Source organism: Oncorhynchus tshawytscha, linkage group LG12, assembly GCF_018296145.1.
Source record: "Oncorhynchus tshawytscha isolate Ot180627B linkage group LG12, Otsh_v2.0, whole genome shotgun sequence".
Lineage (NCBI taxonomy): Eukaryota > Metazoa > Chordata > Actinopteri > Salmoniformes > Salmonidae > Oncorhynchus > Oncorhynchus tshawytscha.
This window is the reverse complement of record NC_056440.1, coordinates 56,710,644-56,725,883: the sequence shown is the minus strand read 5'-3', so window position 1 is coordinate 56,725,883 and position 15,240 is coordinate 56,710,644. Positions and strand designations below refer to the sequence as shown.

At 39.9% G+C, this 15,240-nt stretch overlaps 1 protein-coding gene across 6 annotated transcripts in view; it reads right to left on the bottom strand.

Moving 5' to 3' along the window:
• The window catches only part of LOC112264173 (PHD finger protein 21A), a 49,999-nt gene extending 47,729 nt beyond the window's left edge, over nt 1–2,270 (bottom strand). For 5 of the 6 annotated variants that reach the window (XM_042330830.1, XM_042330825.1, XM_042330829.1 and 2 more), the window contains exon 1: nt 2,011–2,270. The gene's annotated coding sequence lies outside the window, so the exon portion shown is untranslated. The remainder of the gene's footprint in view (nt 1–2,010) is intronic. The other variant, XM_042330826.1, reaches the window with a different exon arrangement.
• Nucleotides 2,271–15,240: the final 12,970 nt, after the last annotated feature.

The following is a 15,240-nucleotide window of genomic DNA, read 5'->3' as shown; positions in this document are numbered from 1 at the left end:
ATTATTGCATGGTTTGCTTTCTCCGTAAAGTTTTTTTGAAATCTGACACAGCGGTTTGCATTAAGGAGAAGTTTATCTAAAGTTCCATGTATAATAGTCGTATCTTTATCAATGTTAATTATGAGTATTTCTGTAATTTGATGTGGCTCTCTGCACAATCACCGCATGTTTTAGAGCTACTTAACGTAACGCGCCAATGTAAACTCAGATTTATTTTTTTAGATAAATATGAACTTTATCAAACAAAACATACATGTATTGTGTAACATGAAGTCCTATGAGTGTCATTTGATGAAGATCATCAAAGGTTAGTGATTAATTTTATCTCTATTTCTGCTTTTTGTGACTCCTCTCTTTGGCTGGAAAAATGGCTGTGTTTTTCTGTGGCTTGGTGGTGACCAAACATAATCGTTTGTGGTGCTTTCGCTGTAAATCCTTTTTGAAATCAGATACTGTGGCTGGATTAACGAGAATTGTATCTTTAAAATGGTGTAAAATACTTGTATGCTTGAGGAATTTTAATTATGAGATTTTTTTGTTTTGAATTTGGCGCCCTGCACTTTCACTGGCTATTGCGGGAGTTCCGCCAGTCCTTGACAGGTTAAGTAACCTTCTGTCTTTAGTAACAATACCAAACGTAACATATCATACTAATTTGGCTTTCTAGGTTTACGTTTACTATGTTACGTCTAGTCTATGAGACCAGGCTGGGCCTACATACGGTTTAATCAAATCAAATTGTATTGGTTGCATACAAATATTTAGCGGATGTTATTGCGAGTGTAGCGAAATGCCTGTGCTCCTAGCTCCAACAGTGCAGTAAGTGAGTACAACAATGAGTAGCGTTCCTACATTGTAATTCCGCTGCACCTGTCTAACTACATGATGTAAAGTGGGGCCAAACATGAACGCCATGCAAAACTAGAAATGTAAGCTACAGATGGGTCAATGTATACGTCCTACTCCTAAAGTGGACTACTGGACACATCACTGCACCTGTCTGTCACTCAAATAAACTAATAATAAAGGCATCGTTTAAGAAAAACTGATACAATATCAAGCGTTCCAATCTCAGCCGTTCGACTGGAATAGGGCCTACAACTACCCCCACTATTTCACCAGCTAGGCCACATTTATTTGGGGGGGGGATAACTGTACAGCGAATCCTGCGAATTAGTTATATCTTGTTCAGTAGGTAAATATTCTTATTTCTCAGAGTAGGCTAGTATGTGGGGCACCAGGAGAAAAACTATAGAGTTCCACTTGATGCAGGCATAACTAAATTAGCTAAAGATCATTCACGAGCTGGAGTTACTCCTCCAAATAGCAAGTCGGTTGTCCAATGAGAATCCGCTTAGTTCTTTTACACTATTAACTTAAATATCACATGGTATAAACTTGAAACAAAAAATTGAACTACGCAAGAGCAGGTGATGCACATGTCAATCCTCTTTTGGAATAAAATATAAGAACTTATGTGATACGTTTTTTTTCTTTTACGTGAAATGGTAACCTACTCAATCGCATTCACTAAAGCTTTTGTGGCGCTATTACGTGTTACTCGTCGCGAAAAAAGAAACAGAGGGCAAGCAACAAAGCATTCGCTCAACTAAAAAGCAGACACATTGACTTATTAACATCTTATTATCCACCTGAAATGGATGACTGCCCGGTAGTTCACCACGCAATAAAATACATTAGAATTGTGCTTTGAAATTCTTTGCAAACGTTGTTTTTATTGTATAACAGAGGCGTAAAGCTTAGCGCAAGTTAGAATCAGCCCCTTTACGCACTACGTTCAATACCCTCCAATAGCAAGGCACTTATAAAATATCACCCAACTCCTAGAATATGGATATATGAACAAAACGATTGCTCGGCGACTGCTTTCCTTCGACTAAAATGCGAATATACTTGATCTAAAACAACAATATTAATCAGATAAAAGAGAGTAGCGGAGATGGAAATGAAAGTTCTTATAATAATAGAAAGATCCCGAGATGTTCTTACCCTCCTCTTTTACTCACTTGAGCAGCAGCCAACCCTGCTCTTCTCACACAAATTATTTAAATAAATATTTACAAACACCGTAGTACTTCTTCACCGAAAAACGCCCAGAGCGTGTATTTATCCACTTAATATCCAAATACACTCCATTGCATATGATGTGATTTTCCCGATAATTTTTCCCACTATTTAATTTGAGTATAAAGAGAAAAACTGAGATACAGAACAAGAACTCTTCGTCAATCTCATTCACCCCCCTATCCTGAGCACATTGCACATCAATGCGCGTAGGAAGAGTGAGCGAGAACGGGGCAGGGAAAACTAAGGGGCACTTAGCACAAAACAAGTCACCAATGGCTCTGATTGATTCAATAATATCATTAAAGTATTAAATCGATTCAGTATATTGTGATGCTATGTATAAATACAGATGAAATCGCATTTAGTAGAGGATCTACTTTATGTGACGGTGCGGCGAATTTATTTCCCTTTGCCTAAGGAACGGAGGTGATATGCCTCCATTGCCTAGGAAAAAAACCCGGATGTAGACTTGATGAAACGCTTCGTATGTAAAGTAACAGACCACTTTCACGAATTGTCGGACACAAATACCCCAACTCTTTGCAATGATATACCACATTCAGAAGCTTTGATCATAGTCAGACAGACAAACACGTACAAATCAGATATTGTTACTTACTAACGTGAATAAATGTAATTGTAAATAATAATGTTCTTAACTGACTTGCCTAGTTAAATAAAGGTTAAATATATAGAAGGAAAAAAATGTTTTGTTAGAAGAACTGAGGTTGATAATGATGTAAGACTATTTGACAGGCACAGACTTTTTCTACATTTTGTTGGCTTACACACTGAATTTAAAATGAATTAATTTGATGTTTTGTGCCACTGATCTACACACAATACCCGGTATTGTCACAGTGGAATTGTGTTTTTTCTTTTTTACACAATAAAAAAATGTAATCTGAAATGACTTGAGTCAACCCCTTTGTAATGCCAAGTAAAAATGTGCTTCACAAGTCACATAATAAGTTGCTGGACTCACTCTATGTGCAATAATAGTGGCTAACATGATTTTTGAATGATTACCCCATCTCTGTACCCCATACACATACAATTATCTGTAAGGTCCTTCAGTCGAGTAGTGAACTTCAAGCACAGATTCAACTACAATGACCAGGGAGGTTTTACACTGCCTCACATAAAAGGTCACCTATTGGTAGATGAAAACTATACTAAATATATTCACATCACAAAATAATTGATTAAAACACACTGTTTTGCAATGAAGGTCTATAGTAGCCTCAACAGCACTCTATAGGGTAACACCATTGTGTAGCAGAAGGACAGCTAGTTTCCGTCCTCCTCTGGATACATTGACTTCAATACAAAACCTAGGAGGCTCATGGTTCTCACAACCTTCCATATACTTACACAGTAATTAGGACAACTTCAGGAGGAAGATCTCCAACCTATCAGAGCTATTGCATCATGAACTGACACATTGTCCACCTAATCAAAGGATCAGAGAATTAATCTAGTACTGAAAACATAAGCTTCATCTAGCTAGCACTGCAGTGTATAAAATGTGGCGAGTAGTTGACTTAAAGAGAGAGAAAGACGATAGTTGAACAGTTTGGAACAAATGTATTTATTTAAAAATTAAGGAGAAGCAAGAGAGAGAGAGATTTTGTTGTATTTGTTCTCTCACTTTCACTTAACTAGCGAATGCAGCTAGCTAGTTTAGCCTACTCAAACACCCGGCTCAAACAGAGAGGGATGCTACATTATGTTAGCTAGCTGGCTATGGCTATCCAACACTGTAATGCTACCAAGTCAAGGTAAGCTTTTGGTTTTATTAATTTATTGCCACCAGGGTCCGCTGATGTAACTGCTAAACTGCTTGTTGACTGTACACTGTACTGCATGACTGTAGCAGTTTTACTAGCGCATAATTCTTTTTCTAAAAATAAAAAAAAAGTCATATCCAATTACGGTCTTGTCTCATTGCTGCAACTCCCCAACGGGCTCGGGAGGGGCGAAGGTCGAGTCATGCGTCCTCCTAAATATGACCCTCCAAACCGCGATCTTTAACACCCGCCCGCTTAACCTGTAACCCAGCTGCACCAATGTGTCGGGGGAAACACCGTTCAATTGACAACCGAAGTCAGCCTGCAGGCACCCAGCCTGTCACAAGGAGTCGCTAGAGCCAAGTAAAGCCCCCCCTGGCCAAACCCTCCCCTGGGCTAATTGTGTGCCGCCCTATGCGACTCCCAGTCACGGGCGGTTATGACACAGCCTGGGATCAAACCCGGGTCTGTAGTGACGCCTCAAGTACTGCAATGCAGTGCCTTAGACTGCTGTGCCACTCAGGAGGCTGCTAATGCGCTATTTCTAGTAGCTATGTTGACTTTGACAGTCTTTTTTTTGTTGCCTGGTCACAGATAGCTGTTGTGTTGTGCACTGAAGTCCTGTGGAATGCCTTCAACACCTTGTCCGTGTCCCGACGAATTGAGGCTGTTCTGAGGGCAAAAGAGGGGGGTGCAACTCAATATTAGGAAGGTGTTATTAATGTTTTGTACACTCAGTGTATTTGAACCGAATTCATATTCTATCAGGCAGATGGAGTTTTGTGACCATGGTGATTCCAACATTGTTTGTTTAAATCAATCAAAAGTAAAGAACTTTACAGACCATGTGTGGTCTTGTTGCACTACATGTAATTAAGAAATGAATAAAGGGTCCTTATGATACAGTATAGCTGACCCTGCTCATTCCTGATTCATTTTAGACAAATCTGACGGCGCTGACCAAATCACATTTCTGAGAGAAATATTAAAGTCACAGGGGGCTATTGCAAGAAACTATATACATAAGATCATTTTCCAGTTAATAATCATTATTGCCAGTTTTTAGAATTTTGAACAGTTTGAAATTGGGATCCTTTGAGCCAAACAAATGCATTTCCAGGCATAGAGCCAACATGAATAATATTGAAAGTATTTAGAAAATACCAAAATAAATATTTTCCCTTAACAAATTCTCCTAAATGTACATTTTAAGCTCAAATAACACAACAAAATCAATCATTTGTGTAAGGTTCTGTATTTATTTTCTTAGTCAACCTTGTGTTCTGTTTCGTTGTGTTCGTAGCCCTGTTTCTTTGTGTTCTTGAACGTAGCCCTGACTTTCATTTTTGTTCATTGTTAGTTACTCACCTGGTCTCATCAGCTCCTTATTTAGTTCAGTTCATTCTGTTTGTGCCTTTGTGAGGTATTGTTTGTTTTGACTCCACTAAGCCTTTTCGTAGTTCGTTTGTGAGAACCAATTATAGCCTTCAGTCCTAGTTTTGATTCACCTGCCTGTGTATAATCATTACCTGCCTGTGACCATGATTCCTGCCTTCTCTGAAGGCGTAATAAACACCTGCCGCGCTCGACTACACCTTTTTCTCCCCGAGTATTCATTACAATTTTCTACTATAACAATAACGTTTCCCTGCTGGAGAAGGGTTGTCCCAATTTTCAAGAATCTGTAAACAAACTTTCTGCTTATTCTGCTAATTTTGACATGAGGCTGAGAGCAAATTTAGTTGTTTTAAAGCAAATTCATTTTGGGGGGTTGGGGGCCCCAAAGCTTGTGGGCACCCCCGTCAAGATTGGGAATTGAATGCCAGAACAGTCCCATATCTAACAGGCCCCTGTCCTACAGCCTAGATTAAACCCCACAGTAGCCCTGTATCACACAATTAGACAGAACATGAGTACAAAAGAAAATATGGCAATTTATTTGAAAGCAAATGATTAAGGCATATTAATCATATCCACAAAACATGTGGATATTATCATATTCAACATCTGCAAATTCTAGAGTGAAACACTTAGAATTCCAGATCCTTTGTATTTTGTTGGAACACCACAAAAAGGATCAAACCATTCTACTCAAAATGTCAATGTTTGTATGCTGAAAGGGTGTGCACATTTGCCCGTAGGCTAACATGCGATTTGGGTATTCTACTTTTATGGAAAATTTCCCGTTCACACAGTATGGAAATTACTATTGTGATTGAAGTAATATAGGATGTTTGAACATTACGAATGAGACGAGTTTGTATTTGAAAGATGTACCATACTTTTAGAGATATATTAATACTCGTTCATAAGGACAGTAGGCTAACAATTACCTGATCAGAACTTTCTATTTCGGCCCTATTCTGTTCTCCACGAATGCAAATTATTTTTTTACCCTGTTGTCTTGTTTAAGAAAGGTTAGCCTCGGACTTCAGTTAACGAGATGGGATTGGAAGGATTGCAACACAAGACTTATGTAGTCCTATAAGATATTGACCTGTTGAAATGATCAAGCATATGCGTTATGTTGGAGATTGGATTGTCCACAGTGAGTGCCTGCAGCATGGTCATTGTGTACACCCGCAGTAGTCTTCTTTCTCCTTGATCTCCTATTTGGCACAGAGCATTCTAAATGCACAACATCTCATGGCTGTAGACTAAAGTTTGTTTGCTCTTTGGGTTTGAGATTGATCTTGCAGCCACTTCAGTAGTGCTCATCAAAAGTGCTACTGTGGCCCTGACATCTCCTTTGTGAGCCACTGTCTCCACCACTGTAACAGCCAGAGAGTGGTGATGATTAGTGCAGACACAGCATGCCTAAGGACAGAATCTGCACAAGTAGAACCTATAGGGCACAGGTGTCAAACTCATTCCACGGAGAGCCAAGTGTCTACAGGTTTTCACTCCTCCTTTATTGATGAATTAAGGTAACTAATTAGTAAGGAACCACACACCTGGTTGTCTAGGGCTTAATTCAAAGTGGAAAACAAAAACCTGCAGACACCAGGCCCTCCATGAAATGAGTTTGACACCCCTGCTATAGGGGATCACTGGAGACAGTCTTGTGTAGCCTACTGATGCAAGAGCAGGGTTCTCAGTTGGGGTAAAATCACATCAAATCTTGACCCTGGCCTGCGGCATAGTAGAGTTTATGAAGAAAGGTCAAATGTACTCAATGTACTGCACAGCTGCAATTTAGGACACTAACGTATTATATGTCACGTACGAATGGCTTAAAATACAGTATGATGCAACATAGCGGCACACAATATGACAGGGTTAGGCAACTACATTCAGCCGAGGGCCGATTTATGTCAGAGCCGATGTTCGGGGGGGGGGAATGTTTTGATATTGAAATAAAAATAGCTGCATTGGGCCTTTAATAATTTATGGATGCAGTGCTATGTGAAATATCAAGTTTAGTTATCATCACATAATATAAGTAGAGCTATTGTAAAAGTTATTGTGTGGTAAACATGCACAGAGGAAAGTCTTTCACAAAAAGCAGCAGTTTTGGGATCTCAGCAAGGTCACAGCAGCAATCAGATGAGTGAGTCATAGAGTATAGTACAGCCCTCAGCTCAGAGTCACTCTAATGACATAGACTGTTTCAAATAGTGCCTTCAGAAAGTATTCAAACCACTTGACTTATTCCACATTTTGTTGTGATACAGCCAGCATTTACAGTTGATTCAATTGAGATTTTCTGTCACTGATCTATACACAATACCCCATAGTATCAACTTGGAATTTTGTTTGTAGAACATTTTAGAAATTCGTTTTTTTTTAAATTAAGCTGAAATGTCAATAAGTGTCAATAAGTATTCAACCCATTTGTTATGGCAAGCCTAAATACGTTCAGCAGTAAAAGTGTGCTTAACAAATCGCATAATATGTTGCATGGACTCATTCAGTGTTTAATAACAATGGTTAACACAATTTTTGAATAACTACCCCATCTCTGTACCCCAGACATACAATTATCTGTGAGGTTCCTCCAATTGAGTAATGACTTTCAAACACAGATTCAACCACAAAGACCAGGGAGGTTTTTCAATGCCTCGCAAAGAAGGGCACCAATTGGTAGATGCATAAAAAAAGCAGACACTGAATATTCCTTTGAGCAAGTTATTAATTAGGCTTTGGATGGTGTGTCATTACACCCAATCACTACAAAGATCCTTTCTAACTCAGTTGCCGGAGAGGGAGGAAACTGCTCAGGGATTTCACCATGACGCCAATGGTGATTTTATAACAGTTACAGAGTTTAATGGTTGTGATAGGAGAAAACTGAGGATGGATCAACAACATTGTAGTTACTCCACAATACTGACCTAAATGACAGAGTGAAAAGAAGGAAGACTGTACAGAATAAAAAAATAAAAAAACGTGCATCCTGTTTGCAACAAGACACTTAAGTAATACTGCAAAGAAATTTGGTAAAGAAATGTACTTTTTGTCCTGAATACAAAGCATTATGTTTGAGGCTAATCCAACATCACTGAGTACCACTCTTCATATTTTAAAGCACGGTAGTGGCTGCATCATGATATGGGTATGGTTGTCATCGGCACAAACTAGGGAGTTTTGTAGGATAAAAATAAACGTAATACAGCTATGAGCATAGGCAAAGTCCTAGAGGAAAAGCAGGGACGCAAATTCACCTTTCAGCTGAATAACCTAAAACACAAGGCCAAATATATGCTGGAGTTGCTTACCAAGATGACATTGAATGTTCCTGAGTGGCCTAGTTGGTTCTGACTTAAATTAGCTTGAAAATCTATGGCAAGACTTGAAAATAACTGTCTAACACTGATCAACAATCAGCTTGACAGAGCTTGAAGAATTTTAAAACAAAACCTCCTAGTCCTTGCCGATGACAAGCATACCCATAACATGATGCAGACACCACCATATGAAGAGTGGTACTTTGTCATTATGGGGTATTGTGTGTAGATGGTAAGAAAAAAATATATGTAATCCATTTTGAATTAAGGCTTTAACACAATAAAATGTAGAATAAGTCAAGGGGTATGAGTAGTTTCTGAAGGCACATATTTCTCACCCATCTACTCGGTATTCACACCTATGAGTCAATAGATGTTAGAATCAACATCAATAGATGTTAGAATCAACAACAGTGATTACAGCTGTGAGTTTTTCTGGGTAAGTTTTTAAGAGCTTTGCACACCTGGATTGTAGGATATTTCCACATTATTCTTTAAAAAATTATTCAAGCTCTGTCAAGATGGTTGTTGCTAGTCAGCCATTTTCAAGTCTTGCCATAGATTTTCAAGATGTTTTAAAACAAAACTCAGGGACATTCAATATCGTCTTGGTATGCAACTCCAGTGTGTATTTGGCCTTGTCTTTTAGGTTATTGTCCTGCTGAAAGGTGAATTTGTCTCCCAGTGTCTGTTGGAAAGCAGACTGACTGAGGTTTTCCTCTTGGATTTTTCTGTGCTTAAATCTATTCCATTTATTTTGATCCTTCAAAAACTCCCTAGTCTTTGCCAATGACAACTATACCCATAACATGATGCAGACACCACCATGCTTGAAAATATGAAGAGTGGTATTCAGTGATTTCTTTATCACATTTTTTGCAATTTTACTTCAGGATGCCTGTTTTGGAATATTTGTATCTGTACAGCCTTCCTTCTTTCCATTTTGTCATTTAGTTTAGCATTGAGGAGTAACTACAATGTTATGGATCCATCCTCAGTTTTCTCCTATCGCAGCCATTAAACTCTGTAACTATTTTAAAGTTACCATTGGCCTCATGGTGAAATCCCTGAGCAGTTTCGTTCTTCTCCGGCAACTGAGTTAGGAAGGACGCCTGTATATTTGAAGTGACTGGGTGTATTGATACACCATCCAAAGCGTAATTAATAACTGCACCATGCTCAAAGGGATATTCAATGTCTGCTTCTTTTTACCCATCTACCAATAGGTGCCGTTTTTTGCGTGGCGTTGGAAAACCTCCCTGATCTTTGTGGTTGAATCTGCACTTGAAATTCACCACTCGACTGAGGGACCTTACAAAATAATTGTATGTGTAGGGTAAAGAGATGAGGTCGTCATTCAAAAATCATGTTAAAAACTATTATTGCACACAGACTGAGTCCATGCAACTTATTATGTGACTAGTTAAGCACATTTTTACTCCTGATTTTAGACTTGCCATAACAAATGGGGTGAATACTTATTGACTCTAGACACATAAGCTTTTAATGTTTAATTCATTTGTAAACATTTAAAAAATATATAATTCCATTTTGACATTATTGGGTATTGTGTGTAGGCACTATACAGCATTAGAAACTTTATTAATGTATTTCATTTGTATTTCACATTCAAACATATCACAGAACAATATCTTCAAACGTTCACTAATGCAAAGGCACTTGAGTGTTCTAATGAAGCTGTTCAGATACAGAAGTGCCTCTATTATGTTCTTTAATGATGGAGAAAGGAAGGGAGAGGTCAATCCACAGATCTGGGTCCTATCAAATTGCTCATGCCCTATTCTCTTCTGCACAGATTCCTATCTACACAGGAGAGAGTAGTTAAAATCTCAGTCACTGAAAAATGCACACCTGAGAGAAATGACAGGTCTCTCACAGCTATGTCAGTAATCTAAAAGGAGCTCAGCTGCTGTCTTCTTTTCTCTGTCCTTTAACTGTGTTCTCACCAAGTTATTAAATCGTTATCTCTGCTCTTACAGTTGAGGGTGGTGTTCAATGTTTGTTCTGTAGATGAAGCAATGGAGTTACATTTTCGGCTCTGCCAAGTTTTCACACTGAGAAATGTGTCTACTTGTATTTCTAATAATTCAGTGACTGCTTTTCAAAGCCTACTGATAAAATGGAATTCTGAAGTTTAATTGTGAAGATTTAATGACTTAATGAGAGCTTGCTGTTTATGTGCAAACGAAGCCAGATCAAGAGTATTGGCTAATTACTACAATACTCATGCCAACAAGAATGGGATCTATTAGCCAAAGTCACTTTGAAAACGATCAATAATGTTTACTAGTGTTCTGGGACATGTTTTGAGACCATGTCTGGGTACGTGAGAGCATCTAGTGTCAGTCCGAAGATGCTGTATCTTTGTGGTTGTGTGATTGAGAGTGAAGGTGTGGTAAACGTGAGGATATGCATTGTTGAGCTGCAAAGAAAATATATGACAATCCTTGAAATGTTTCCCTTCTCGTGTATAGACCGTCAGTCAATCCGATATACTGTAAAGTCAGTGAGACTTTGAAACATTGCTGTTGATTGATTGTTTCGTGCTACAGAATATTCCCTTCTGAGCGCAGCTCATCATTGCTGAGCATTGAAAGGGCCACTAGAGGGTAGTAATGCAATGGCTTTTCCTTAGAAGAGTATAAGTCGAGATCCTAGTTGAGAGCAATTACTTTTTTATACGTTTTCAAAGTATGGCTTTGCAATTACTTCCAGTTACTTTTTTCAATCAATCAGTCAATCAATACAATTTATTTATAAAGCCATTTTTACATCAGCAGATGTTACAAAGTGCTGTACAGAAACCCAGCTTCAAACCCCAAACAGCAAGCAATGCAAATGTAGAAACACGGTGGCTAGGAAAAACTCCCTAGAAAGGCAGGAACTTAGGAAGAAATGTAGAGAGGAACCAGCCTCTGAGGGCTGGCCAGTCCTCTTCTGGCTGTGCCGGGTGGAGATGGTACATGGCCATTAAGGCCAGATTGTTCTTCAGGATGTCTGCCGGCAGAACAGTTGAAACTGGAGCCGCAGCACGACCAGGTGGACTGGGGACAGCCAGGAGTCATCAGGCCAGGTCGTCCTGAGGCATGGTCCGAGGGCTCAGATCCTCCGGGAGGGGAGGGAGAGAGAGAGAGAATTAAAGGGAGCATACTTAAATTCACACAGGACACCAGATAAGACAGGAGAATTACACCAGATATAACAGACTGACCCTAGGTTCAGGGTACACTGTGGCCCAGTCCGACGATACCCCCGGACAGGGCCAACCAGGCAGGATATAACCACACCCACTTTGCCAAAGCACAGCCCCCTCACCACTAGAGGGATATCAACAGACCACCAACTCAGTACCCTGAGACAAGACTGAGTATAGTCCACAAAGATCTCCTCCACCGCACGAGCCAGAGGGGACGCAAAACCGGACAGGAAGTTCATGTTTGTGACTCAACCCACTCATCCCTCCTAGGGACTGAATGGAAGAGCACTAATAAGCCAGTGACTCAGCCCCCGTAATAGGGTCAGTGGCAGAGAATCCCAGTGGAGAGAGGGGAGCCGGCCAGGCAGAGACACTAAGGTCAGTTCGTTGCTCCAGTGCCTTGCCGTTAAACTTCGCACCCCTGGGCCAGACTACACTCAATCGTAGGACCTACTAAAGAGATGAGTCTTCAGTAAAGACTTAAAGGTCAAGACCGAGTCTGCATCTCTCACATTGATAGGCTGACCATTCCATAAAAATGAAGCTCAATCATATTTAATGTATGGTCTCTATATTCTTGGTTATTCCTGTTTCAGTTCTTTTGTAGTCCTGGTTTCATTTATATTTTAATATTTTGTATTATTATTTATGGATGTTGTAGCCTATGTCGACGTACTGTATATCCCAGTATAACTGACCCACGGAATAGATTTAACATGTCCATGAATGAGTTCAATAAGTCCTTTTAATCAATCATCTCTGCTGCTGGTTTCCATTCTTCATCTGTTCTAACTTTGATGATATGCCAATTGATTTTCAGGCCAAGTGCTTGTTTTCGTTCGTAGGAAGTCATTGATGTTGTCTTTCAAGTAGCAACACACAAATATCCACCTCTCAAGTTGAATTCATAGTCCTGTGAACTTGCTGGTTGTAAAAATGTAGTACTGTACATTCACTGTGGGTGGAGCCATACTCCTATCTACATGGTCTTGGCTGAATTAACTTGTTTTCACATCTTATTTTTTATCAGACTGAGCAGAGGTGAATAAAAAGTCATGAAAAGTAATTACTTTGGCATAATAACTTATTTGGCTAAGCGGTTAAACAAACATCCAAATTGTGAAGCCAATGTTCAACTTGATGTTTGATTTGATGTCTCTGCATCTTCATCCAGTTTCAATAAGATTTAAAAAATGAATTGAAACAAGCCAATGGGCTCGCAAAGCTTTTCTCCAGCCATTTGTCAACATGTCAACATTCAACTTTAATCACGATATTTACTTCATACTGAGATATTCCAAGAAAAGCACATGTTCAAACTAAGAACTATGTTTTCATAAGAACTTTTCAAGAAATGGCAACACACAGTCACCAAGTTGCATATCTGGCAGGTTTTATAACATCAATCTTCTTGTATGTAAGGCCTTCAGAAAAAGCTAGTCGTTACAATGCTTATAATCTCTTCTTGGTCTTTTGAAGAGGATTTAAACTGAAAGAGTGTACCTGTGGATGGAAGGGAGTATCCTTGAAGTCTTCAATAAACTGAATTACATCTGGCTGGATGGGTATGACCACACAATGAGGACAGAGAGCTTCAATTCCCAGACCCAAGGCCCCCTGCTTGCATTTAATCCATAGCTCACCCTGGGATACAGCTTGCCTTTGTCCCTTTGCAAACGCCACTGCCCTTCACACACTTTCACCTTCAAAACACTATCATCTAAACAAACATATGAATCTATTTTACTTGCCTGTAGTGTAAACTTATGGCGTAACTCATCTTTGCGGTCACACAAGATGGAGAGGCCTATCACTCATGCTGCAGTATTCTCCATGGTATGGTCTTATGAGCAGAATGAGACAATGAGCTCTCTGAGACAGGTTGAGATGGAGAGACAAAAGGAGAAAATCTTCTACATTGGATTAGACTATTCATTAAACTGCTGGAGATTGTCAGGTCAAATTAATAAATGTTTTCTGTATAAAATATTAGACAATTCAAAGCACTCATACAATTTGCACAATCCGGTCAAATTTCTTACTTGACTCATCGTGAGGCATGCTTTTAAGTGACGATTTAGTAGTCTCAACATTCAGCAAATTTCAGCAAATTTCAGTATGCAATTCAAAGCTTGTACTTCATCTTTTATATTTAGAACAAAAAAAGTAGACTTGTTAAAAAGAGACCTCAATAAAAAATACTATTTTACAAGTTTTATTTTTTTAAACTTCACATGAGAAGCCCTTGGTGTGTAGTGGGTTTGTGGGTGGTTCTCAGTAACCCTTTAGAGTCAGAAGCTCAGCATGTCATACACACAAACTTATTATCGTGGGTGTCAGGTACACAGCAAAAATCCTGTGAAACTCTTAATATCAAAAATGTCAACTCCTGTAGACTGTGTGTATGATGCAACAGTGTGTAATGATATCTGTTTGCCAAGCCAACCCCCTTCCCCCTTCCCCTTGCATAACTCATATTCGACTCCCCTTCCATTCTCTGATACTTTCTTTGGCTTGACGACCATGTTAAGTCAAAGAAATCCAGCCTCAAGCTTCCCAGTGATGCGAGCCTACCAGGGGAGCTAAAGGCTTCTATGCTAGCTTCGAAGCTAGCAACACTCAGAGCACCAGCTGTTCCAGACAACTGTGTGATCACACTCTCTGTAGTTGATGTGAGTAAGACCCTTAAACAGGTTAACATTCACAAGGCCGCAGGGCCAGACGGCTAATGAACCTACGTGAGAACACTGTTCATTGACTACAGCTCAACGTTCAAAACCATAGTACCCGCAAAGCTCATCACTAAGCTAAGGACCCTGGGACTGAACACCTCCCTCTGCAAATGGATCCTGGACTTCCGGACAGGCCGCCCCCAAGTGGTGAGGGTAGGCAACAACACATCTGCCACGCTGACCCTCAACACGGGGGACACTCAGGGGTGTGTGCTTAGTCCTCTCCTGTAGTCCCTGTTCACCCACGACTGTGTAGCCGTGCACGACTCCAACACCACCGTTAAGTTTGCTGGCGACACAATGGTGGTAGGCCTGATCACCAACGACGATGAGACAGCCTATTGGGAGGAGGTCAGAGACCTGCTGCTAATGTGGTGCCAGGACAACAACCGCTCCCTCAATGTCAGCAAGACAAAGAAACTGATTGTGCACTATAGGAAACAGAGGGCCGAGCACCATCAAATCACATCGACGGGGCTGTATGGAGCGGGTCGAGAGTGGCAAGTTCCTCGGTGTCTACATTGCTAAGGACCTATGATGGTTCAAACACCAATACAGTTTCAGTCTCCTCCTCATTCACTGGACTCTAGTCACACACACTCATACTACACTGACACTCCAACACACAAATACACACACACTATGTAACGGTTTTCTTCCGTTGAAGGAGAGGAGGACCAAAATGC